Source organism: Bos indicus x Bos taurus, chromosome X (genome assembly GCF_003369695.1).
Source record: "Bos indicus x Bos taurus breed Angus x Brahman F1 hybrid chromosome X, Bos_hybrid_MaternalHap_v2.0, whole genome shotgun sequence".
NCBI lineage: Eukaryota > Metazoa > Chordata > Mammalia > Artiodactyla > Bovidae > Bos > Bos indicus x Bos taurus.
Genome location: NC_040105.1, coordinates 99020288 through 99046853, shown reverse-complemented (window position 1 = coordinate 99046853; position 26566 = coordinate 99020288). Strand labels below are relative to the sequence as shown.

General features: G+C 37.8%; 1 protein-coding gene and 1 non-coding gene across 5 annotated transcripts in view; both read left to right on the top strand.

Annotated features, from left to right (window-relative positions):
- DIAPH2 (diaphanous related formin 2) overlaps positions 1-26566 on the top strand; it is a 982036-nt gene that overhangs the window by 904991 nt on the left and 50479 nt on the right. The window lies entirely within an intron of this gene.
- TRNAC-GCA lies at positions 22905-22977 on the top strand. The gene has a single exon. It is a non-coding gene; the product is annotated as a tRNA-Cys (tRNA).

Here is a 26566-nt window from a genome sequence, read left to right as displayed (position 1 = left end):
GTTGGCAATTTGATCTCTGGTTCCTCTGCCTTTTCTAAAACCAGCTTGAACATCAGGAAGTTCACGGTTCACATATTGCTGAAGCCTGGGTTGGAGAATTTTGAGCATTACTTTACTAGTGTGTGAGATGAGTGCAATTGTGCGGTAGTTTGAGCATTCTTTGGCATTGCCTTTCTTTGGGATTGAAATGAAAACTGACCTTTTCCAGTCCTGTGGCCACTGCTGAGTTTTCCAAATTTGCTGGCATATTGAGTGCAGCACTTTCACAGCATCATCTTTTAGGATTTGAAAGAGCTCAACTGGAATTCCATCACCTCCACTAGCTTTGTTCGCAGTGATGCTTTCTAAGGCCCACTTGACTTCACATTCCAGGATGTCTGGCTCTAGGTCAGTGATCACACCATCGTGATTATCTGATATGAGATATATAGTTACAAATTCTAAACTTAGGAAATTCCTGAAAATAATACCATAAAATTTTGCTATACTTGATAAAGAATAGTTAATGCCCAAGGGCACTATCATCTAGGGTTTTTTAGAGAACAAAGTATTCAAATATAATTTGATATTTACTGAAATACTGATTATTATTATAATCAGTATTTCAAGTACTTTGTGTTATAGAAAACATGAAAATAGTAGTAAGTGATTAAAAGACTCTATTCCCTGTTATGTGGTAATATAGGTGAACATAATTTACACAAACAACAGAGAATATTCATTCCAATCTTTTATGCATCCTTAGAGAAAGCACTGTCTAAATGAAATAATTGCTTTACACTTCATGGAGATGCCACATAACTAAAACACTTGTAATACCAAGGAATTCTAAGAATTTCAAGGACTTTGCTAAGTGAAGAATTAGAGGTAAATGCAGTTAAGTGAATCATAAAGAGTATAAGTTTTAAAATGTATCAATGGAAATTCAGTCTCATTTCTTATAATATGTGGCATTTTATGGACAAAGACAAAATAAATCTTTTTGATAACTTAATATCTTTTTTTTTATCTTGAATGCTCAATGTGAATTTTACTGTGAATAAGAACCCCAGTTACCAAAGTATTCAGCTGTATTATCAACCATATGAAGTCACATGAGCACTTCCAGCTCTTCAGAATGAAAATATTATGAGTCAGTCAGCTTTTTAGTTTTTAAAGAATTTCTATTGATCTGATCTTAACACATTATAACTGCATGAAAATTATCCCCAGCATTTAGATCAGTTATTTTTGAATAGAATATTTTGGAGGTATGACAAATACCCTAAAAGAAAAATAGCCATTTCATATTTGTACCAGAGTATATTAAATTACCAAGGCCTTCAGATATCCCACGTTAGAAGTACCTATTTGTAGAATTTCTGCACTGGGTCATTTACCTCTTCTTTCAATGGCATTTTGGCTTCACACCTTCTGCCTTGATAAATCCAGCAACCCAGTTGCACTCTTTTCAAGTATGTTTAATTACTGGATGGAGAAGCATATATCCTGCTACTTCATAAAATACTATTGCCGAAGAATATGTCATGAGATTGAATGAGATCCAATACAGACCTGCATTATACAAAACTTATACAAAATTATACACAAGTGATTGAGTCTAAAATATATTTACTGCTGAATTATAAGCAAGGCACTGTGCTGGGTGCTGTACGGTTTGAAAATTAAAGGTGAATAAACCATAATCCATATCTTCACGGAGCATACAGTTCGTTTGAGGAGACAGATATAGAGGCAAATAATTTTAATATAGTACATGGGCATAATTCTATAATAGAGGTAAAAACTAATCTGCTTGGAAACATGGAAGAAAGAAGGATTGGCTTTTGTTAAAGACCTCTTGCAGGCATTAATGGCAGACCAAGTATTTTAACTGGGTCCTAAGTGAATAGGTTAAAGTTCAGTGGATAAAAATGGAATAGGAGGAAAGGAAGTAAACATGGGGTGGAGGCATTTCAGACAGAGCAAGACTGAAGATGAAATGTGTACAGTGTTTACAAGTACTCCAGGACAACTAGAGTAAAAAGTCAGAACACAGGAGATGAAATAGATGACATGGAAGTTTGAACAGCATCCTGTGTGCAGTGGGGAACCTTTAAACGTTCTTGAGTAATAGAATTTCAAAATCACTCCTGTTCTTGGGCAGTTACATGAAGGATAGATGGAAGGGACAGAGTTCATTTAAGCGATGCAGTGATAAGGCTCAAGTTTATGGAAGTCAGTTTCCCTGGTGGCTCAGATTGTAAAGAATCCACCTGCAATGCAGAAGACCTGGGTTCAGTCCCTGGGTTGGGAAGATTCCCTACAGAAGGAAATGGATACCCACTCCAATATTCTTGTCTGGAGAATCCCATGGACAGAGGATACTGGTGGGCTACAGTCCATGGGGTCACAAAGAGTCAGACGTGACTGAGCAACTAAGTACCTTACGGAAGTCAACTTGTCAGCTTAATATTCACAGTTTAGAATGTATGGTAAACAGCCTCTGAGATGGTCCTTCATGATCCCAGCCTCCAGATATTAATGTCTTTTGAATGTGAGCTGGGCCTAGTGACTTACTTCTAATAATAGAATATGGAAAAACTCATGGGATGTCACTTCTGAGATAAGGTTACAAAAAGATCTGTGTGCTCTCTCTCTCTCTGTCCCTCTCATGGATCACCGACTACCATGTTGTGAGGATACTTAGGCAGTCTAAGGAGAGGCTCACATATTCAGGAGTTGATGGCTACCAGCAAGCACGTGATTAAGCTCGGAAGACTATCTTGCCCTGGTTGAGCCTTCAGATAAGATAAAATTGAAGCCCTGGCCAATGGCTTGACTGCAACCATATATAAAAGACCTTGTGCCCTTGGTACCACCTAAACTAAACCCAGATTCTCAACATATAGAAACTATGACATCATAGCTATTTATTTTTAAGCCACTGAATTTGGGGTATTTTCTTAGGCAACAGTAGAAAAATAATATAGTAGGTCAAATTCAATATCTAACCTGGCTTGTCTTTGTGCTAAATTATCAAATGTTCACTTTTGTATATAATGTAGCTTAAAAATGGTTGTAATTGTTTAGTCACTGAGTTGTGTCCATCTCTTTTGCAACACCATGGACTGTAGCCTGCCAGGCTTCACTGTCCATGGAAATTTCCAGGCAAGAATACTGGAGCTGGTTGCCATTTCCTTTCTCCAAGGAATCTTCCTGACCCAGGAATTAAACCCACGCCTCCTGCATTGTCAGTAGGATTCTTTACCATTGAGCCACCATGGAAGTACAACTTAAAGATTACTGGATGATTGATAACATCCAGAATATTCTTCATATTTCTTCATATAATCTTAGCTATTATATTTTTTGTAGAAGCATTTCCCTCCCAGTAATAACTCTGGTTGTTTGGGCTGTGTATAAAGTGCTCATTCAAAAATATGTTTGTGATCCCTTGACATTAAAAGCTTTTAGAGAAATGAAAGATACAGGATTTATATGTAAGAGAGGTCTTAGGAACCTATTTTGAGATTAGACATTTCTCACATTTTCTGTTTATCCTTTTTAAGGAAACAAATTTGTTTTTAAAGTTTTTAGAGTATGATAGAGAACAGTAACTTTGAGGATTTGTTGCAGCTTTGATAACAGTGGAGGGGAAACCTACTGGAAAATAATTAAAGAAGTTACTAATCAGTTCATTAATCAAGTGTATCTGCTGCACATTATACAGAAACAAATTGAAAAGGGTGCTGTCCTAGCCAGAAACTCCCTCTCAAATAAAGTCAAAAGTGAAGATAAACTAAATTGACTTTGCTTTGTGGTTGATTTCTATCTTAGGAGATCTATTTCTGAAACACTGAATAAAGAAACTTGCACCTATACATAGATTCAAGCCTCCAGTAAGACTCTACACTATGCCCTTGTTCCACAAGATTACTTTGAACTCTATTTAATGTCCGTCTCCACTTTTTGCTTTTGGTCACTGACCATTTTCATTTTCTGAATACTAAATGTATTTAGAAAGAAGAGAGAAAAGCAAATAACACCTGCTCACTGCATTACAACAATGGTTTTGTAACCCAATCAAAAGAATTAAATAGCCAAATACTGAAAGGTTACCCAAAAATCTGTCCATGGACAAAAATATTTGTCAGCAGTCAGAATGACTTCCTACTCTCCCTGGTGCCTTAGCTATAATCGTGGCAGTGAGGCACTGAAGCCTGAAAAAAATGTAGTCAGATTTTCAATCGTGATTAGACTAGATCTTCCAGAGAGGTCTCTGTACAATGTCCAAGGTTCTCCAAAGGGTAAAAGGGGTGACTAAATTCTGACTTAAAACAATATAGTCCTTCTATTTTCTTGATCCTGACCTTCAAATGTATTGGCATTTTAAAAGCCAAATCCTGGAAGTATTTGCAGGTTCAGAATTGGAATTCACTTGAGTTTCATTAGGTTTGAGCCAGACAACAGCACATGTCATTTTCTGAAAGTTGAAATAATTTAGATTTAAAGCAATAGCCTCTAGAAAAGAAACAGGTGACCTGGCAATTGCATTTAAGACTCCCGTGGTATGGACAGATGTCTCTAATAACTTCTTCTAATATACCATTTTATTTATGTATTCCTTTAACTTTGGTCCTCAATTTTAAAAGGGCACAGAAACATTAGATTTTGGTATACACACACATATACATAATGGGCATGAGTCTGAAATCCACAAATTTAGGTACATAGAAATATAACTTTATTTTTTGTAACTGAACTTAATTCTAATTTGCCACCCTATCCTACACGGTAGTACCAGAGAATGAAAAAAAAATTAAGATATATATAAATTTATACCTCATATAATATGCCCACCATAAGCATCAAATAATTATTCATTAAGAAATAGATTTAAAAAAAAAAAAGAAAATATCAGTTAGTAACTCAGTCATAAGAAATGGAGATATAGCAATGGAAAAAAAGTAAGCAAAATTCCTGCCTCTTTAGAGCTTTTATTCTTGTGGGAAAAAAAAAAAAAAAAAAGAAATAGATTACATGTTTACTTCATTGTAGATTCTTTAAGATTATGCTAAATTTACTCATGAGAAATATGACCAAAAAATGCCACTGAATAACAAAGTATTTTGCTTTCCAAGGGCATAAATTTTCACTATTGGCCTATGATTCTCCATCTACTCTAGCAGTGAAAAATCCCTCAAGACAATGCTTGTCTTCTGTCATTTTCATACTCGGTATCCTCTTGGCATTAGCAAATATTTGCCCAAAATGGCTCAATTCAGGATCCAGAAGAGAGAAATATATGAACTGAAATAAGTCATTGATAAGATCTGAGTGAAAAATATTTACAATTTTTTTTTTAAAGTTTAGATGTATAGACACAGTTTCAGTTCAGTTCAGTCATTCACTTGTGTTTGACTCTTTGCGACCCCATGAACCATAGCACGCCAGGCCACCCTGTCCCATCACCAACTCCTGGAGCTCACCCAAACCCATGTCCATTGAGTCAGTGATGCCATCTAACCATCTCATCCTCTGTCATCCCCTTCTCCTCCTGCCCTCAATCTTTCCCAGCATCAGGGTCTTTTCAAATAAGTCAGCTCTTCGCATCAGTGCCCAAAGTACTGGAGTTTCCGCTTCAGCATCAGTCTTCCAATGAATATTCAGGACTCATTTCCTTTAGGATGGACTGGTTGGATCTCCTTGCTGTCCATGGGACTCTCAAGAGTCTTCTCCAACACCACAGTTCAAAAGCATCAATTCTTCAGTGCTCAGCTTTCTTTATAGTCCAACTCTCACATCCATACATGACCACTGGCAAAACCATAGCCTTGACTAGACAGACCTTTGTTGACAAAGGTCTCTGCTTTTCAATATGCTCTCCAGGTTGGTCATAACTTTCCTTCCAAGGAGTAAGCATCTTTTAATTTCATGGCTATAATCACTATCAGTGATTTTGGAGCCCAGAAAAATAAAGTCAGCCACTGTTTCCCCCACCTATTTGCCATGAAGTGATGGGACCAGATGCCATGATCTTAGTTTTCTGAATGTTGAGCTGTAAGCCAACTTTTTCACTCTCCTCTTTCACTTTCATCAAGAGGCTCTTTAGTTCTTCTTCACTTTCTGCCATAAGAGTGGTGTCATCTGCATATCTGAGGTTATTTATAGTTCTGGCAATCTTGATTCCAGCTTGTGCTTCCTCCAGCCCAGCGTTTCTCATGATGTACCTCTGCATATAAGTTAAACAAGCAGGGTGACAATATACAGCCTTGACGTACTCCTTTTCCTATTTGGAACCAGTCCATTGTTCCATGTCCAGTTTTAACAGTTGCTTTCTGACCTGCATACAGGTTTCTCAAGAGGCAGGTCAGGTGGTCTGTTATTCCCATCTGTTTCAGAATTTTCCACAGTTTATTGTGATCCACACAGTCAAAGTTTGCTACTATTTTATTTACCTTTCTCCTGTTTCCCACTCCACCCCAAGGGTGTATATGTGTGTGTTTAATTTAAAAAGAAGAGTTGTACAAGTCGGAAATGCCAGCTAGAAATGGACACTTTCATAAGAGTAGACATAAAGATAAAATATCATATAATTTACACCTGTGCACAAATGCAAATCAGATGTTAGCAGTTTCTCATTGATTTGCAAAATTTATAGTAGAATTTTCTAGTAATTAGCTGAGATTTAATGAAGTAGTACTTAACTTTAGAATAGTTTCATGGACTTCAGTCATATGTGGTTGTTCTGCATGTTTCTAAAACAAGGTTGTAAATTATAAATACAATAAAAATACAAATAAAATCTTAGATATCTTAATATCACCAAGTTATTAAAGAGAATTGAACATCATTATTAACTGATTAGAAGTTCTAAATTAAATATACAAATCCATCATGTATAAAGTGGTAGTCATGGCAGAATTTCAAAGCTGTGAAGGTAAGTGCTTAACAAATAACACTTATATGGAAAGATAGTCTAGAAGACAGTCCGTGGTTTAGCACCCTTGTTGTAAACATTGTTTAGAAAGAAGGGTGCTAGACCTTCAGTGCCTTTGCTAAGTATCAGTTATGTTGTTGTTGTTGTTCAGTCATTAAGTCGTGACTAACTCCTTGCAACCCCATGGGGTCTTCTGTCCTCTACTATCTCCTGAAGTTTGCTCAAATTCATGTTCATTGAGTCAGTGATGCTATATAACCATCTTATCCTCTGTTGCCCCTTTTTCTTCCTGCCTTCAATCTTTCCCAGCCTCACAGTCTTCCAATGAGTCGACTCTTCACATCAGGTAGCCAAAGTATTGGAGCTTCAGCTTCAGCATCAGTCCTTCCAATGCATATTCAGGGTTGATTTCCTTTAGGATTGACTTGTTTGATCTCCTTGCTGTCCAAGGGATTCTCAAGAGTCTTCTCGAGCATCACAATTTGAAAACATCAGTTCTGTGCTCAGCCTTCTTTATGGTCCAGCTCTCACGTCTGTACATGACTATTGGAAAAACCATAGCTTTGACTAGAAAGACCTTTGTCAGCAAAGTGATGTCTCTACTTTTTAATATGCTGTCTAGGTTTGTCATAACTTTCCTTCCAGGGAGCAAGCATCTTTTAATTTCATTGCTGCAGTCACCTCTGCAGTGATTTTGGAGCCCAAGGAAATAAAATCTGTCAATGCTTCCATTTTTTCCCCTTCTATCTGCCATGAAGTGATAGGACCAGATGCCATGGTCTCATTTTTTTGAATGTTGAGTTTTCAGCCAGCTTTTTAATTCTCCTCTTTCACTTTCATCAAGGGGCTCTTTAGTTCCTCTTCAATTTCTGCTATTAAAGTGGTATCATCTACATATCTAAGGTTGTTAATATTTTTCCTGGCAGTCTTGATTCCTTCTTGTGATTCATCCAGCTTGGAATTTCACATGATGTACTCCACATAGAAGCTAAATAAGCAAGGTGGCAATATACAGACTTGCTATACTCCTTCCCCAATTTTGAACCAGGCAGTTGTTCTAAGTCCGGTTCTGACTGTTGCTTCTTGACGTGCAGACAGGTTTCTCAGGAGACAGGTAAGATGGTCTGGTATTCCCTTCCGTTTAGGTATTTAACACAGTTTATTGTGATCAACACAGTCAAAGGCTTTAGCATAGTCAATGAAGAAAAAGTAGATGTTTTTCTGAAATTCCCTTGCTTTCTCCATGATCCAATGAGTGTTGGCAATTTGTTTTCTGTTTCCTCTGACTCTTTGAAACCCAGTTTGTACATCTGGAAGTTCTCGGTTCACATACTACTGAAGCCTAGCTGGAAAGATTTTGAGCATAACCTTGCTAGCATGTGAAATGAGCACAATTGTATAGTAGTTTTAAAGTTCTTTTGCATTGCCTTTGGGATTGGAATGAAAACTGACCTTTTCCAGTCCTGTGGCCACTGCTCAGTTTTTCAGATTTGCTAACATTGATTGCAGCACTTTTAACAACATCATCTTTTTGGATCTGAAATAACTCAACTGGAATTCTGTTCACCTCCACTAGCTTTGTCATAGTAATGCTTCCTAAAGCCCACTTGACCTTACACTCCAAGATATCTAGCTCTAGGTTAGTAATCACACTATCACAGTGATTATCTGGGTCATTAAGATCTAGTTTGTATGGTTCTTCTGTGTATTCTTGCCACATTTTCTTAATCTCTTCTACTTCTGTTAGGTCTTTACTATTTCTGTCCTTTATTATGCCTACTGCTGCATGAAATATTCTCTTGATATCTCTAGTTTTCTTGAAGCAATCTCTAGTCTTTCCCATTCTATTGTTTTCCTCTATTTGCATTGTTCACTTAAGAAGACCTTCTTATCTCTCCTTGCTGTTCTTTGGAACTCTGCATCCCATTGGTTATATCTTTCGCTTCCTCCCTTGACTTTCGCTTTTCTTCTTTCCTCAGCTATGTGTAAAACGTCCTCAGACAACCACTTTGCTTTCCTGCATTTCTTTTTCTTTGTAATGATTTTGGTTACCGCTTCCTATACAATGTTAAGAACCTCCATGCATAGTTCTTCAGGCACTCTGTCTACTGGATCTAATCCCTTGAATCTATGCATCACCTCCACTGTATAATCATAAGGGATTTGATTTAGGTCATACCTTATGACCTGATGGTTTTCCCAACTTTCTTCAATCTAAGTCTGAGCTAATGATCTGAGCCACAGTCAGCTCTCAGTCTTGTTTTTGCTGACTGTATAAAGCGTCTCCATCTTCAGCTGTAAAGGACATAATCAATCTGATTTTGGTACTGACCATCCGGTGATGTCCACATTTAGAGTTGTCTCTTGGGTTGCTGGAAGAGGGTGTTTGCCATGACCAACATGTTCTCTTGACAAAACTCTGTTATCCTTTGCCCTGCTTCATTTTGTACTCCAAGGTCAAACTTACATATCATTCCAGGTAATCTCCTGACTTCCTACTTTTGCATTCCAATCCCCTATGATAAAAAGGACATTTTGTGTGTGTGTGTGTGTGTGTGTGTGTGTTAATTCTATAAGATGTTGTGGGTCTTCATAGAACCAATGAACTATAGCTTCTTTGGCATCAGTGGTTGGAGCATGCTGTGCTATGCTAAGTCACTTCAGTCGTGTCCAACTCTGTGTGACCCCATAGATGGCAGCCCACCAGGCTCCCCCGTCCCTGAGATTCTCCAGGCAAGAACACTGGAGTGGGTTGCCATTTCCTTCTCCAATGCGTGAAAGTGAAAAGTGAAAGTGAGCATAGTGTTGACTAAAAAAATTTGTGTAACCTAAAAGTTGAGAGTTAGGTTTTATTCGGTGGAAATGTTAGGACATTTATTCATTGTTAATAAATTAATATATTAACTTATTCGGTGTTAAATGTTAGGACATTTATTCGATGGAAATGTTAGCCCAGTAGACTGCATCCCAGGTGACCCCAAGAGAGCCGACTCCAAGGAGGCGGCAAAGGAAGAGCCAGGCTATATTCAAGTTTGCAGCAAGGGGCAGGTAATCTGTATATTAAAAGACTACTCTTAATTAAGAAAAATTGAATCTCTCACAAGAAGAGATTTAGTGATCTTCTGTATATGGGAAGATGCAAGTGTCCGGGCTTGTTGAAATCATTTCTTTCATATACATCTAGCTGTGCTGTGCCTCGCAGCTCAGTAGTGTCTGACTCTTTAGGACTCTTTAGCTATGCAGGGCCAATACTGCTTTGTTTGTTGTTCACATCATAATTCCTGGTTTACTGTAAGAGATGGGGGATGTGGAGGATAGCTGCCTCTCACATCCTCCCAGCTCCTCAGGGCTTACCAGGGAGGAAGTAGCTGATGGCTTCCAAATAGGTGGCTTTGTTTCACCAGGGCTCAGACATTTGCATCTGGAAAAGGCTTGTTAACTGGTAGACAGTAGAGCAGTAAACATTTCATTTCACAATAGACTTGGATTACAGTTCTGTTGAATGGTTTGCCTTGGAAAGGAACTGATAATCATTCAGTGGTTTGTGAGGTTGCACCCAACTACTGCATTTCAGACTCTTTTGTTGACTGTGAGGGTGACTCCATTTCTTTTACAGGATTCTTCCCCACAATAGTATATATAATGGTCATCTGAATTAAATTCACCCATTCTTGTCCATTTTAGTTCACCAATTCCTAAGATGTCTATATTCAATCTTGCCATCTCCTGCTTGACCACCTCCAATTTACCTTGATTCATGGACCTAATATTCCAAGTTCCTATGCAGTATTGTTCTTTACAGTATTGGACTTGTCGGCTAAAAAAGATGTACAACTTGAGAGTTGTGAGTTAAGTTTTATTTGGGGCAAAATGAGGACTGCAGCCCAGGAGGCAGCATCTCAGATAGCTCTGAGAGACTGCTCCAAAGCAGCAGTGGGGGAAAATCAATATATAAGGTTTTGGTGAAGGGAGAGTTCAATACCATGAAGCACTCAATTTACAAAGGCTTTTTGTTAGTCATGAGGGTCTGATGTCACCATGAAGGGATTTAGTGCTTCTCTAGATATGAGGAGATGCAAGGATTGAGATAATAAAATCTGTTACTAAAGACGTCCAAGTATTTAAAGACCTGTCCCACCAGATTCTCTGGAGCACAGAGTGCCTCACTCCACCCTGAACTCCCTCAGGGGTTGTTGAAGGTCACTGGCTATAGCAGCATGGGGTTCAATTTCTGTAGAGGCAGATGGCAGATGCCTGTTGTTTAGTCATTGGCAATGCTCTTGCTGAGTGCCATTTGTAGTTGACAGACTTTGCTTTTACCACCAGACATAGCCACAACTGAGCCTCATTTCTACTTTGGCCTAGCTGCCTCATTCTTTCTGGAGCTGTTATTAATTGCCCTCCATTTTCCCCAGTAGCATATTGGACACCTTATAACCTAGGGGCTTATATTCCAGTGTCATATCATATTGCTTATTCATACTGTTCATGGGGTTCTCCTGGGAAGAATACTGGAGTGCGCTGCCATTTCCTCCTCCAGTGAACCACATTTTGTCAGAACTCTTCACCATGTCTCGTTTGTCTTGGGTAGCCCTGCATGGCATGGCTCATAGCTTTATTGAGTTATGCAAGCCCTTTCACCATGACATGGCTGTGACCCATGAAGGGGATGGATCAGTTATAGGTACTTAAAATATTATATTTATAATAATTCTGTAACTTTTCCAATAATTGTTCATACAATGACATTGAATTTTAGACAGGATATGTCCATATATCTCTCTCGCACTTTCAGAGAGAAGGAGAGAGAGAGGACATAAGCTGAGAGTTAAGGAAATTAAACCACCTATTGCTTTCCACTTATAGACATGGTAAAAATTGTCTATTCCTCATCAGCAACTAACTCCCCAATTCACCCTGACATTTTCTCCCAAATATTAAATGCCAAACTAGAATTCTGTTTCTGAAGCAAAGGAAATTAAAGAAAATTCAAGCCAAGAGGATAAAGAGAAGAGGAGAGAGTTAATTATACTTCACAAGGGTCTCAATCCACTTAGATACTTACTAGGGAAAGTGAAAGTCATTCAGTCGTTTCCGACTCTTTGCGACCCCGTGGACTATACGGTCTATGGAATTCTCTAGGCCAGAATACTGGAGTGGGTAGCCTTTCCCTTCTCCAGAGTATCTTCCCAACCCAGGGATTGAACCCAGATCTCCCCACATTGCAGGTGGATTCTTTACCAGCTGAGCCATGAGGGAAGCCTGATACATACTAGGGTACTCAGCAATTTTTCACTGAAGCATTTGCATCTAGCATTTTAAAAATTGGGATGAAATTACTTTTACAGGTACTAGAGGAATCATTTTGAGATCTCCAAGAAGGACTGTAATATAATAACTGAAACTAGGGCAAGGGTAGGTAAGTTAGGAGAGCAAACTTTCATTCTCTCAAGTCATCTTTCTGATTGACATTGCCTATACATTACATGCAGTGAAAAGCAGGGAGGGACAGATTACTGAAGTACTCAACAGGAAGATATGATGATCTAAAATAAGTCTTTTGTGACTCTATTCCTTCCTTCCTGTCATATCTGGATAGAATGTAAATATTATTGCTGCATAGCTATGCCATGCTATACTTGAGCTGGCAAGGAGAAGGCAAACCCAGAGTGATTGTTCTTTTTTCGGGTATTCATATGTGCTTGTGTGTGTGTGTGCCTGGGTGCACATGCCAAAACACATTCGGCTTCATTGAATGCTTTCTAGAATTTTCATTCCATTATATACCCTGGGCAAGAGTATAGTTGGGCAACATAATCACGGAAACAAAGATAAATATGGTTCTAGAATTCTAAAGAGGAGGTGTCTTTCTGTTTCCTCTCAAGAGAAATAAACATTATTATGTTTAAATTACCAACTAGGATCATGGACTTTAAAGCATTGTTTTGTTCTCTAAGGATTGTTAAAGAGTGTTGCAAAGGGAGATAGCAAGATGTCCTAGAAGGTGTTGAAAAGATAGTGGCTGATCAGCTTTCTGGTGGTTTTGGCCCATAAGCCTACTTGGAAGCACAATGTGGATCTAAATGACTTCAGTGGAATCAGATGAAAGCTGATTCAAAATGGGTCCTTTTTTCCTGATAGGCATGAAATTAAACAGATTGCTGGGCATCTTGGAGTTGCTGACATGGCATGATTGCTGTTTTCACATAATCATACGGTAACCTGTTATGCTAGCCTTCCAGTCAGTCAGAAGACCCTCAGTGAGTGTTTCAGGCTTCACGTAGAGGACTGAGTAAGAGTAAGACAAGACCCTAACTGAGGTTTATATGAGAATGTAACCAGTGACAGGTACTAGGCTGAATCATTGGTTTTGAGAACTCAAATATATTAGGACATATTCCTTGTATTGTATGTAAGTAAATACAAACATGGGTTTGGTCATCATGTCTCATATTCTGATTTGGATCTATCAAAGGCAATTCTTTTTGTGTATCAGCTCAGATTAAGGTGATTCACTATTACCTGCTAAATGCGAAGAAACAAGACTTGTCAGTGGATCTTTCTTGATGGTGTTTTAGATTGAAAACTGACAATTTAACCTGTTGTCCCTTCACACATTCTTACAAAGCTATGACACTGTGGCCAAGGGAGACCTAGCCTTTACCTGCCAGGGCTCTGAATGGTGGTTTATCATTCTATATCCTAGAACACATAATTCTTCTTACTGGTCTTAAATATACATGCTAAACTTAGCAGCAAGAACATAACCAATATATGGTTGAGAAAATGACCAAGAGGGGACATTTTGAAAAGCCAAGAAATTTACTGAGTAAATTGTCTGTGATCAAGGTGAAAAGTGAAAAGAGCAAGCAAGAGCAGAAAGGATAAGGGGCTCAAGAAAGGATAAGTGTTAATATTTTAAGATATATCCACTGTCAATTGCTGTATAAAAAACCTCCTCAAATATAATGAAAAATATTTCATGATGCTGCAATTTGATCAGGCATCAATTAGGCAGTTCCCCTGCTAGGCTTACCTAAGGTCACTCACGTGGCTACAGTTATATGGAGGCTCTGTTAGAATGAATGATTCAGGGTGGACTCACTCACATGCCTGGTGGTTAGTTGGGAATGTCAGCCCAGCATTTCCAATCTCATGGCCTCTCCAGAAAGAAGTGCAGGCTTCCTATGTGGCCTGTGCAATGTTTCAAGAGGTCAAGGATGGGAGCTACACAGTCTCCAGAGCCTGGGTCAGAAGTCACAGTGTCACTTATGCTGCATTCTGTTAGTCAAAGCAAGTCACAAAGCCAGTCCAGATTGTGAAGGGGTGGGGGAAATGGATTCTACCTCTAGATGGGAGAAGCTGCACATAATATGTGTTCATATGTAATCTATGCTAGAATTTAAAGGACTATGAAAAAATCATGGCCAAGTCTAGTATATTCTTAAGTGGAATTATTTTTTTATACGGATGCATTTTTTAAAATTTATTTTTAATTGAAGGATAATTGCTTTACAGTATTGGATTGGGTTCTGCCATACAGTGACATGAATCAATATGTCCCCTCCCTCTTGAACCTGCTTCCCACCTCCCACTCCATCCCACCCCTCTAAGTTGTATCCATCATTTTAAAGTACTCCTTGAAGAACCTCCATTCAACATATTTTAAAAGTCTCTACATATATTATTTTTTAATTGTACTGAGAAATATTTACATTTTCTTCATTCAAAAAATATTGAATGGTGTCAGGTACTGTGCTTGATCTGTCACTCTCAAATCTATCAGCAGCCTTAGATTTAAATTGATTCTTTCCTGCTTCATTATAATAATTGTTGAACTTTCTTTGTAAGTGCATTACTAACTGTTGATACAAATAAGATTAATTCATATTATGTTTATTCATCAGAAACACAAGAAGTACCCTTCCCTATCAAACTCCCTCAATTTACTGTCCCAGAGATTCAAATAGTATCACATCACATGAAATTGTAGTTGGAAGGGAAGGAGAACACTAGTAAGTTTTCTTTAAATTGAATTCCAAGCATATAAAATATATCCTCTTCCCAAGAAATTAAGCTAGTTAGAATATTAAATCAATAATATGCATACTTAAATATTATTTAATGTGATCATTAATCATTACATAGAGGGTCTAAAACCAAAGTGATTCAGTTGTCATTACAGTCAACAAAATGTAATTTATAAACAGATTATCACTAGCTTTTTTTCAGTTTGTTGTAGTGTTCCTCTGAGGAGAGAGGGAACCAGAAATAAAATCAATGCACAAGACGCAATGTTTCTGCATCTCCATTTTTCCACCTCACTTTTAGGTTTGATGTTATTTCCCTGTGGAGGCGATCTGAAAGCTAAAATCCTATATAAAAACCATTTAGGCCATGTCATTTTTACTGACTAGAAGTTAGCTTTCTTATAAAATGTACCACAGGATATTACTTTAACAGGTTTGGTTCAAGGGGCACCAGGCTCTATAGACTACCTGAGCTCCAGCAGCGGCACTTTCTTTTAGGCAGGACTCTAAAGCTTACCTGAATCACTGGGCTAGCATTCTATTTATGTTTTCATCTTCGCATGGCAATTTAAACTCTACTTCTAAAGGAGGTTTAAAATGAAGGCTTAAGAAAAAGTAAAAGAAAAAGATCCACTGAAAAATAATTTTACAACCCATTCAGTTGCTTGACTGTTTATTACAGACCTACTCTGCATCCAAGCTTGTTGTCCCGGGTTACTGTGGAAATAGCAAAGACATATTCAAACAGTCTCTATGCCTGAAATACTTAGAATCCAGTTGGTGAGACAAGCTGGACACTTAATTATGGACTCAACTTGGTATTCAAGACCATCCATGGTATAATCTTCAATAGAACTTTTCTGCCTATGTTTTTTCACTCTTTCCCCCTTCACCTACCCTTGACTCCAAGCAGACTGAATGATTCCCATTTCTCTGACTAGACATTACCTTTCCCACCTCTATGGCTTTCCTCACCATTTCCCCAACATTCACTCAAGTGAAAAAGTGAAAGTGTAGTCACTCAGTCGTGTCCAGCTCTTTGTGACCCTATGGACTGTAGCCTGCCAGGCTCCTCTGTCCATGGAATTCTCCAGGCAAGAATACTGGAGTGGGTTGCTATGCCCTCCTCCAGGGGATCTTCCTGACTCAGGGATTGAACTTGAGTCTCCTGCATTGCAGGAAGATCTGAGGCACCAAGAAAGCCCCAAATCTTCCAGGTTTATTTCAGATACAAATTCCTTCATGAAGACTTACTGCCTGAACATACATACCACTCCCATCCACTTGCCCCCAAACCCAGTGCTATTTCTTTCCCCTTGTCCCTCTGCTATTGCACTTAATTTTTCATGTTATAGCTGTCTCATTATCCTATCTCCACCACCCACGAGATTTGGAGTCTGTTTAGCTCTATCTCCTCCAGTACTTAGTACTTAGCAGGAGACAAAATAGCTATTTATTTGAATTAAAAATGAATGCAAGATTTTGTGGCCATCTGCGAAAATGTATAGTCCAGGTAAGAATGTAGGAGACAATATAGCTCTTTTTCTCGGAAGTTTGATAAAAATATATATTCCTATAAAATGAACCACTTGGCCAAAAGTTTAACCACTAAACTAACATTTATTGTATGTTCGTCACTCTGCATAATGTGTCTTTCATATATGTAAAAGCACATTATTTAGTCAAAACTATCCTATTAAATTTCCCCAGTAATTCCTAAGGGCTGTCAGCTGCTCATTAAATCTTGATTTTCTGTCAGGAGGAATTAGTAATCTTGCCTTTGAGTGAATTTAGAAGCAATGAGGGATTGAGCAAAAGTATTTGAATACCCTCTCGGTGGTAAATTGGATATCCAATTTTCAACTTAGTCTTAATACGAAAAAAAGAATCAATTGAATTCAGAAGCTGTTTTTTCCTTTTTAATTTTCCCCCTTTTTTAACTGAGTTAAAATGGGAGGGTATAGTTCTTTCTCAATGGGGTGAGGGAGGAATCTATTTTCATTCACTTTGAGAGGTTTCTCAAATTCCAATGACCCTTAATATATGGACAATCTATATAGCTAAGTCTATAAGGTAATCCTCTGGAAAGCAGAGGAAAATTCAGTACAATAACACAGAAATTGATCTTCATGAAATTTAAATAGTGTTTATTCAACAAGCCAAAACGTCCCTCTCTTCCCTCCTCCCAAATGAATTTTGTCATATACTGATACTAACCCTTATTGAAGTCTCAACTTAGTTTCTAAAACCAAGCTACCCTATTATTATCGTAGAGATTTAACATACATCAAGCTAATAAAATACAGCTCTTCATTTTTAGTTTCAGCTACACATCTTACATGACCTCAGATTAAATGTTCATTAAAATTGCAAAAGGTTAAGAGACGTTGATAAATAGGCTTAAAACCTTGTGGGTTCCCCCCCACCCCATCACTCTTTTTTTCTAACCAAAGTTGCATCATGTACCATCCAGCAGTACATTTAACTGTCATAAGGCTGCTGATCGAAGATGTCCATCCACTAGGCAGGACAGAATTACATTCACATTCTCAGTGAAGCAGTGAGGTGGAGAGTGTATTTCTATCTGACCTCACGTGTGTCACTCACTTCCACTTTTTTTTTCAACCAGGCCAACTGTTGATTTAAAGCTAACTTTTTTCATATAGTTAGAGGAAGGGGTAGCAGACACCAAATTATCTCTGTTTGCAACTCCAGTTCTCAGCATTTCAATATAGATGTGGTTCACGGTCATGACACTGATTATACTTACATGAAAGAATGAGGTCAAACTGTGAGGACCGCAATCAGGAAGAGCTGAATGCCCATGGACACCGCGTCCTTTCTCCCTGCTATCCCTACTCTTGCTAGGGATCAATGGTATTTCACCTCTCAGACCAATGGGAAATTTTTACAAGAAATTGTCTTCTGTCTTGCTCAGATACATTACTTTTCTAGCTCAGTTCTGCTTGGGGTGTGGAAGGTTTTCTCTGGTTAAGTTGACTAGACCTATTCTTTTAGCTTTTGCAGTTGCAGAGCAAGAAAAGTCAACAAGCAGAACAAAATGAGTATAACAACAAGTAGAAAGAAGCCAGGGGATGAAGGTCAAAACCTAGTTAATCACCTGTGTAGATAATTGAGCATTATTAGCAAATCCCTAAGCTTTTGCCTCAAAAGATGTGGAAGCGTGACCAGCATGCTTCTTACTTTGCATAGGTGCTGTTCTTTGAATTTCTACCCAAGCCTGTGCTTTTAAAATCAGCTTCAGATTAGATGCTTGATAACCCTTCTTCTTAGAAGTCACTCTAACTTCAGCATCTCCTTTGAGGTAGCTTCAGGTGCCTCATTTCAGTTTCCAACATTCTAACCTTTGCTCCCACACAACTAACATTTTTTGTACTGATCTGAGGCAAGAACTATCAATCATGTAATCCTCAAAGAATCTTTACAGGATAGATATCATTATCCTCATTTTATAGATGAACCATTTGAGGCACAGAGAAGTTAAGGAAGCTGCCAAAGGTTATGCAACCACTAAATGATAGGAATTGACCCCGGTTCTGCCTGATTTGAAATCCTCTGGTCTTCACATTGCTCCATATTGCCTCCCTATTTAAGAATCTTATTTATATTTGTTTTTCACATATATCTATCCTATGGGAACTAAGTTACAATAAGTTTAGCATCAGTTCTTGTGAGCTGGTCTGGGCTCAACAGTGCTGTTGGAAATACTCCAGTGGCCATTGTGATAGATCTAAGTTCAAACCCATATTCTAATTCCTGGCAACAGAAGCTACTCTCTCCTAGGGAAAAGAGCAGACCTGAGGATGCCAGAATGCTTTGTGCAGTCCAAATCCAAACTCCCTAATCATTCATTCATTCATCTTTTATTAGTTTTACCTCACACCCTCCCACACAATTTTTGATAGTCACAAAATTTTAAGTTTTTTAAAAATAATTTGATTTATTTTTGGCTGTACTGGTTCTTCATTGCTTCTGAGGCTTTCCTTTAGAGAGCAGGGGCTGTTCTCTAGTCGTGTATGCAGGCTTCTTGTCGTGGCTTCTCTTGTTGTGCAGCACAGGCTCTAGGGTACACGGGCTTCCGCAGTTGCAGCGCATGGACTCAGTAGTTGTGGTTCCAGAGCTTTAGAGCACTGGCTCAGTAGTTGTCGTGTGCGGGCTTCATTGCTCCAGGGCATGTGGGATCTTCCTGGATCGGGGATCAAACTCGTGTCTCCTGCATTGGCAAGTGGAATCTTCACCACTGGGCCACCAGGGAAGCCCTTAAGGTTGTATTTAATCTGGAGAATTTGTTCCTCTCTTCTTTTCTGATTTCTTGGCCCTACAACTGGCACACAACAGAATGACTCACTCTCTGTGACTCTCCTTGAGGTACCTTGTTACGAGTTCTCATTTTTGTGCTTCTGTTTTGAATATGCTGTAAAGAGCATGGGCGGCATTTGGCTGGAAAGCATGACATGCCAGGAAGGCTCTGTAAGCCATGTTGTTTTTCTTAGTCATGAAATGGCACCAGTATTCAATGATATGCCCTAGTTTTCTAATCTAATCAAATGTAAAAATTATACCCGTATTGAGGAGTGAATACAAGCCCATGTGTGCATGCTTAATCACTCAGTCGTGTCCGACTCTTTATGACATTATGGACTGTAGACTGCCAGGCTCCTCTGTCCATGGGATTCTCCAGGCAAGAATACTGGAGTGGGTTGCAATGCCCTCCTCCAGGGGATCTTCCCGACCCAGGGAACGAACCTGTGTCTCCTGAATTGCAAGTGGATTCTTTACTGCTGAGCCACCAGGGAAGCCCAAACACAAGCCCATTTTTTATCCAAAGTTGACAATGCCTTTAAAACAAAGTGTAATATTTTGCTTATTTCTTATGAAATTTTTTTTTTGCACATGCCATATATAATTTTTCGTATATGTTCTGTGCAAGATGACACCTTGAAAAGAAAAAAAATATATCTATAAAAAGACTAATGTAACTTGGTTTTCTGGCTCATGGTTTGATTTAACTAATTGACCAAGATGACTCTAAAACTTTATATTGGTTTAAAAGTTTTTTCTTGTCACAATAAGAACTTGAAACATGTCCAAGCAAAGCACTACTACTATTTCACTACAAAGTGAAATAAGTGAATTCATATATTTGTTATTTTTTAAAAGATTTTTGGAATTTTGCTCAGTTAGTATATTAAAGCCTACATGGAGAAATCTGCCTATTTATATAATGACAGAGAGTTTCCCAAGTGCTGGGAAAATATTTTATTTAAATTTTAAAAGAAAAAACATAATTTGAAAACACTTTTCACATTTTTATTTTTCAACTTGCTTTCTATTTGATTTGTTTGCTTTTATTCACCTATGATCTAATCTTTAGATAGGCTGACTTGCTAAATGACTTTAGTATTTGGATTTAATTTATGTAAAGTGGATCTTAGAAATTAAAGTTTCAGTTTAAAACTTATCTTTCAGGTCTTCTTGCCTAGTGTATATATAAATTTGGAAATAACCTAATGTACATAAACACGTTCAAAATATTCTATAGCTTTTAAAAAATATTTTTAACTTTGAAATAATTTTAGGCTTACAAGGAAGTCACAAAGAAACCAAAAAGAGTCCAAGGATGTTGATATACCCTTTTCCCAGATTGCCGAAATATTAATATTTTATCAAATCTGCTTTATCATTTTCTCTTTTTAGATACAGACATGCACAATATGCATCATTTTTTTCTGAATGTTTGAGACTAAATTGTTACATGATGCTCCTTCACCTTTAAATACTTAAATATGTTTTTTCCAAACTGAACATTCTTTTATGTAACAGTAAATTTATCAGCATCAGTAAGTTAACATTGATAAAATACGAATTCATAGACTTTATTCAGATTTCATCAGTTCTCTAATATGTTTTATAGCAAAAGAAAAAGATTAAAGATCATATATTACATTTAAAGTCTTTTTAGCCCCCTTTAATCTAGAATGGTTCCCATGCCCAAAATGTATAACCTAAATCTAAATGTGAGGAAACATCGCACAAGTTCACATTCTACAAACTAATTTACCTGTGCTTTTCAGAAATACTATATTTTTTCAGTTATGGCACATCTCGAGGGTAGTACATAAGCATATTTTCCTTTTTAATTTCCTCTAAGAAAGTAGAAAAACTCAAAATAATGCCTAAGTGTGTTTCCAAATAGTTATCTTTGAATGTCAAAGAAAAACACTTAAAACACTCAAATTTTAATTTAAACAGAATGGCCATTTCATAAAGCAGTATTATATAAGAAGTTAAGGAAACTCTGTCTTTCATATACAGATTTCAGACAACTGCTTCTTCATTCTGAGTTGTGCATCATTGCTTCCACGGGCTTTTAAACTAAACATTGTGCTGCTTGTTGAGTACTTTTGTTTCTTACATTCAGCCTCACAGCCATCTCCCACTACCATACCTACGACACAACCACTTTACTGTGAGCCCAAAAATCTAGAAAAGAGATCTAAATGGCATGTGAAATTCTTAAGAATATTTCCTCTAAAGAAGGAAAGTGAAGTGAAAGTTGCTCAGTCGTGTCCGACTCTTTGCGCCCCCATGGACTGAATGAATTCTCCAGGCCAAAATACTGGAGTGGGTAGCCTTTCCTTTCTCCAGGGGATCTTCCCTACCCAGGGATCGAACCCAGGTCTCCTGCATTGTAGACAGATTCTTTACCAGCTGAGCCACAAGGGAAGCCCCTAAAGAAGGAAAGATAAGAGCAATTGGGAAGATTTATCTCCCCCAAAAGACCTCCTCTGTCAATTCAGACTGCATGTAAACAAGCTCTTCCTATAAAACACAAGCATCTATTACTATCACTATTTTATACCTCCATATTATTAATAATTACTCCATTCTGACTACTTTCTAGGTTGTGAGTGAACAGAATATTTTGTTGAGGTGCAGGGAACATGGGAGAAGTACTGTAGAGCCAGGGTTATTTGGTGAGAAGGTTAGGGTTAGCAGTGAGAGTGCCTCTTTGGGACCTTAAGCTAGGGAATAAGGAGAAGTAATGAGGGCCCTGTACATCCACTAAGAAGCAGGGAAGGAGTACCTAAAAATAAGTAGAAGGCCACCTACTTTGCAGTTTTGCCTGGTAACACCAATTCAGTCAGCCCAAGCCTCGTTTTAAGTTTGAAACATCGCAAGTGATGATAAATTAGATCAGTAACACTTCCTGGTTATTGTTTGATTGTACGAATTTTTAAACTAATATTTACATTGTTATGATTCAGTAAAACATGTGTCATGGTAGGTTTTTTTATTTTATTTTTTCTCAATAATTTGTTTAATCCAGAGGCTATTTTCGGAAGACCCTAGGTAGACTTCTCACTCTGGTTATTCCCAAAGCATAGAGTCTCCCATACTGGTTATTCTATGTATAACTTCCTTCCTAAAGACTTTTTTTTTTAATTCCTATTTTCCATCTCCCCATTCTTTAAAAGTGGCATTGTGAAGTTAAAAACCAACAAATTATAGCATGAAGTCTGGAAAATGAGTCAAATGGCCCATAATTATGTATGAAAACATTTCTGACTTATGATTTGTGAAATTAGCACTGACTCAGCTAATGATCATGAAAAGTGTATACTTAGGCTTATTAAGACTTGCAAAAGTCTAGTTTTAGTCCACAACAGTGTGACCTTCATCTAGTCACTAAGGGTCTCTAGACATCTTAATCTTACTTAGTTATTTTGTTTGTACATATCTAGAGAAGAGAATGTGAAAAGTTTACATGAAAAATCAGGAAATCAACATTGGAAATAAATAGATAATAAATTAAATCAACAATTAATACAGATTCAATTAAATAGTGAACTTCCAAATGGATATAAACATAACATTCAGGACTAAATTATATTTGAGAATACCTACCCTAAGGAATAGGTATTGGGGCTTCCCTGGTGGCTCAGATGGTACAGCGTCTGCCTGCAATGCAGGAGACCCAGGTTCGATTCCTGGGTCAGGAAGATCCCCTGGAGAAGGAAATGGCAATCCACTCCAGCACTCTTGCCTGGAAAATCCCATGGACAGAGGAGTCTGATAGGCTATAGTCCATGGGGTCGCAAAGAGTCGAACACGACTGAGCGACTTCACTTTCACTCTAAGGAATAGGTTTTTATGCTCTGGAACCATCACCTCAAAAAATAGCATCTAATCAATTTTACTCTAAACAATTTTCTTTCTGAAAGTATAAACTTCTTTCCCATAAGATAAAGTAAAAAGAAAATATCAAGATAGCTAGAGTTATTTTTTATTTGTATGTTTGTTTTAATATAAGCCACCATGGTCAGGAGACAGAGTTGTCTTGATCCCTGGTTCAAGAAGATCCCCTGGAGAAGGAAATGGCGACCCACTCCAGTATTCTTGCCTGGAGAATTCCCAAGGATAAAGGAACCTGGTGGGCTATAGTCCATGAGGTCGCAAAACAATCGGGCATGACTTGGAAACTAAACAACACCATATAGAAAAGCAATATTTGAGTTCCTATCTGAACAACCTGCCAAAATAAGAACTTCTAAATTATAGAATTTCGACTAACTTTGTAATAGTTATTGACTTCTTAATCATCACTGTGTGTATTCATTTACTACAGTTTCTGTAACAAATATTGGGTTGGCCAAAAAGTTAGTTTATATTTTTGGGTAGCATACACAACGGAAATTTACTTTCTCACAGTTCTGGAGGTTAGAAATCCAAGGTCGGGGCATTGGCATGTTTAATTTCTTCTGTGGCCTCTCTCCTTGCCTTGCAGATGGCTGCCATCTTGCTGTGTCCTCACATGGTCATTTGTTTGTGTTATCTGTCATAATTTCCTTTTCTTATAAGGACACCAGTTATACTGGATTAGGGCCCGCCCTAACAACCCCATTTTAATTTAATTACTTCTTTAAAGGCCCTCTCTCCAAATACAGCCACATTCTGGGGCACTAGGAGTTAGAACTTCAACATAGGAATTTGGAGGGATATAATTCAGCTCATAACACTATGTTCCTTTCTAAAATAATGAATCTAGATTTATGGTATTCTTACTACTGTTTTGTGCACTGAATATATTTTAATTTTGATAATATAGTTGCCTAGCATATGTATCAGCTTATCATCATAAGCCAAGGATGTGAAATTTATTGCTTCAAAATACATCCTAATTAAGATAATAAAATATTCACAACATTTTCATAGCATTTTATTTTTTTTCCTTGTTAAACATAGCAGAATTGGATCTTATTCACATATCACAGATCAACCAATAAACCAGGCATTTTTTCCATACCCTGTGTTGATAAGGGTTTTTTAAACCTGAAATAGAAAAATTAAAGAGGGAAAATATTCAAATCCATTGTGGCCTAGTTCTGTAACACAATATTGCAATATTTGACATTTCACTGAAGCCTCAACTCTATTCTGCCTAACTTTAAAAAACTTTATGTAATGAGTAGTCAAAAAGAAAAAAAAAAGATTGGGAAAATATGAATGTAAAAAGAGTTTTAAGAAAGTATGATAAAGCATAAGGCCTAACTCAAATTATATGTAATAGATGATATTTTGGGTATGTATCCTGACAGTTCCTACTAATAACTGACTTTACATCTTTGTACCTCCATTTTCTCATCTGTCAAAGAGGATAAATAATGATACCTATATTATAGGTTCGATATGATGATGAACAGAATAATAATTTCTATGAAACATTTAGCACAGAGACTGACATAGACTAAATTCTCAACAATCTCTAGTTATATATTGGTGTGTATGTATACATGTGGGGTCTTGCCACGTGGTGCTAGTCATAAGGAATCTGCCTGCCAATGCAGGAGACTTGAGAGACGCAGGTTTGATCCCTGGGTTGGGAAGATACCCTGGAGGAAGTCATGGCAACCCTTCAGTATTCTTGCCTGGAGGGAGTACTCTTGCCATGGACAGAGGAGCCTGGCAGGCTATAGTCCATGGGGTCACAAAGAGTCATACACGATTGCAGCAATTTAGCATGCACGCGTGTGTATATATGTATATGTGAGAAAAATGAAAGTGAAAGTGTTAGTTGCTCAGTTATGTCTGACTCTTTGTGATTTCATGGACTGTAGCCACCAGGCAACTCTGTCCGTGGAATTATCCAGGCTAGAATACTGGAGTGTGTAACCATTCCCTTCTCCAGGGGATCTTTCTGACCCAGGGATCAAACCCAAATTCCCTGCATTGCAGGTGGATTCTTTACCATCTGAGAAACCAGGGAAGCCTCTTGTTTGTATATGTGCCTATGTATATGTGTACTTGTATATACACATACATATTATACATATTATGTATGTGAATACATAAATATTAGAATTCATCTTCATATTCACCAGCCTCCCTTTGATATACGACTAGAGTGTACATAGCTCAATTACAGGCTAGTCTTCCTGTCATGGTGGAAACTAACAAAGACATAACTGGTGATGTCAGTCTCAAATGGTAAGCCTTCTGTAAGCAGACATATAGATCCGTAGCAGCACGCCTAGTAATGGCCTCAGACACAACTTCTAGCCTAGAGAAGAATTGTGGTGCAGAATCTAAGTACCCCCTTCCACGTTTCTCAGTATCTTGATGCATAGAAAGCTTTGTAAAAGTCCTTAAGTTACTTTTTTTTTTTGGTCTTCATGTGGCCTTTATGATTAAGTCATTTTTAACTTCTCAGAAAACAAAGATTACATCTCCCACTCAAAAAATCCAGCAGTACCTGCTAGAAGCTTTCTTACACCTTAAACACTGAGTAAATCATGAAGTCCAATGGGATACTGAAACTAACCCATAATCCAAGAAACTGAGAAAGGCTAAAGAGGTTCCCTCCTCTGGAACCAAGGTAGTCTAGAAGGCCCAGAAATCAGTGAATGTCCGGATGGATAGTGGTTACTGCTTGGACTACACAGAAGAGGCTCCCTGGATTTGAATCCTAGCTCTGCAGCTCGATAGTTGTATGATATGGGTAAATTGTTTGACTTCTTTGTGTTACATTTTCCTCCTCTATAATCTGGAGATAATCAAAGTACCTACTTTACAGAGTTCCAAAGTTAAGTAAATGTATATTTGTAATGTGCTTAAAATAGTCCCCTCCTCCCAAAAAAATAGATCCCAGCACAAAGTGATAACACTTACCCTAAGTATGTGAAACGTAAATAAAATCAAATAATGACTGACCTCTCCTAGCTACTTAAAATGGTGGCCCCAAAACTTATCTGTTCCACACTGTTCCAGACCAAGAGCCACTATAAATCTATTAGAAATCTCCCAATAAGGCACCTGTAGGTCTCTCAGCATTTGTGTTGGGGTTTGTCAGCAGACAGAAGAGTATAAATTGGTCTCAGCCAAGGCCTTCCTGAAGAAGCTTAAAAAAAAAAAAAAAAAAAAAAAAACCAGGCTGGTGAATGGAACTTCCCTGGTGGTCCCGTGGTTAAGAGTCCACATTTCCAATACAGAGGGCATGGGTTCTATCCCTTGTCGGGAAAATAAGATACCACATGCCACGTGTTATGGCCAAAACATTAAATAAAAAAATTTAAAAAAACAGTCTGGAGCATTT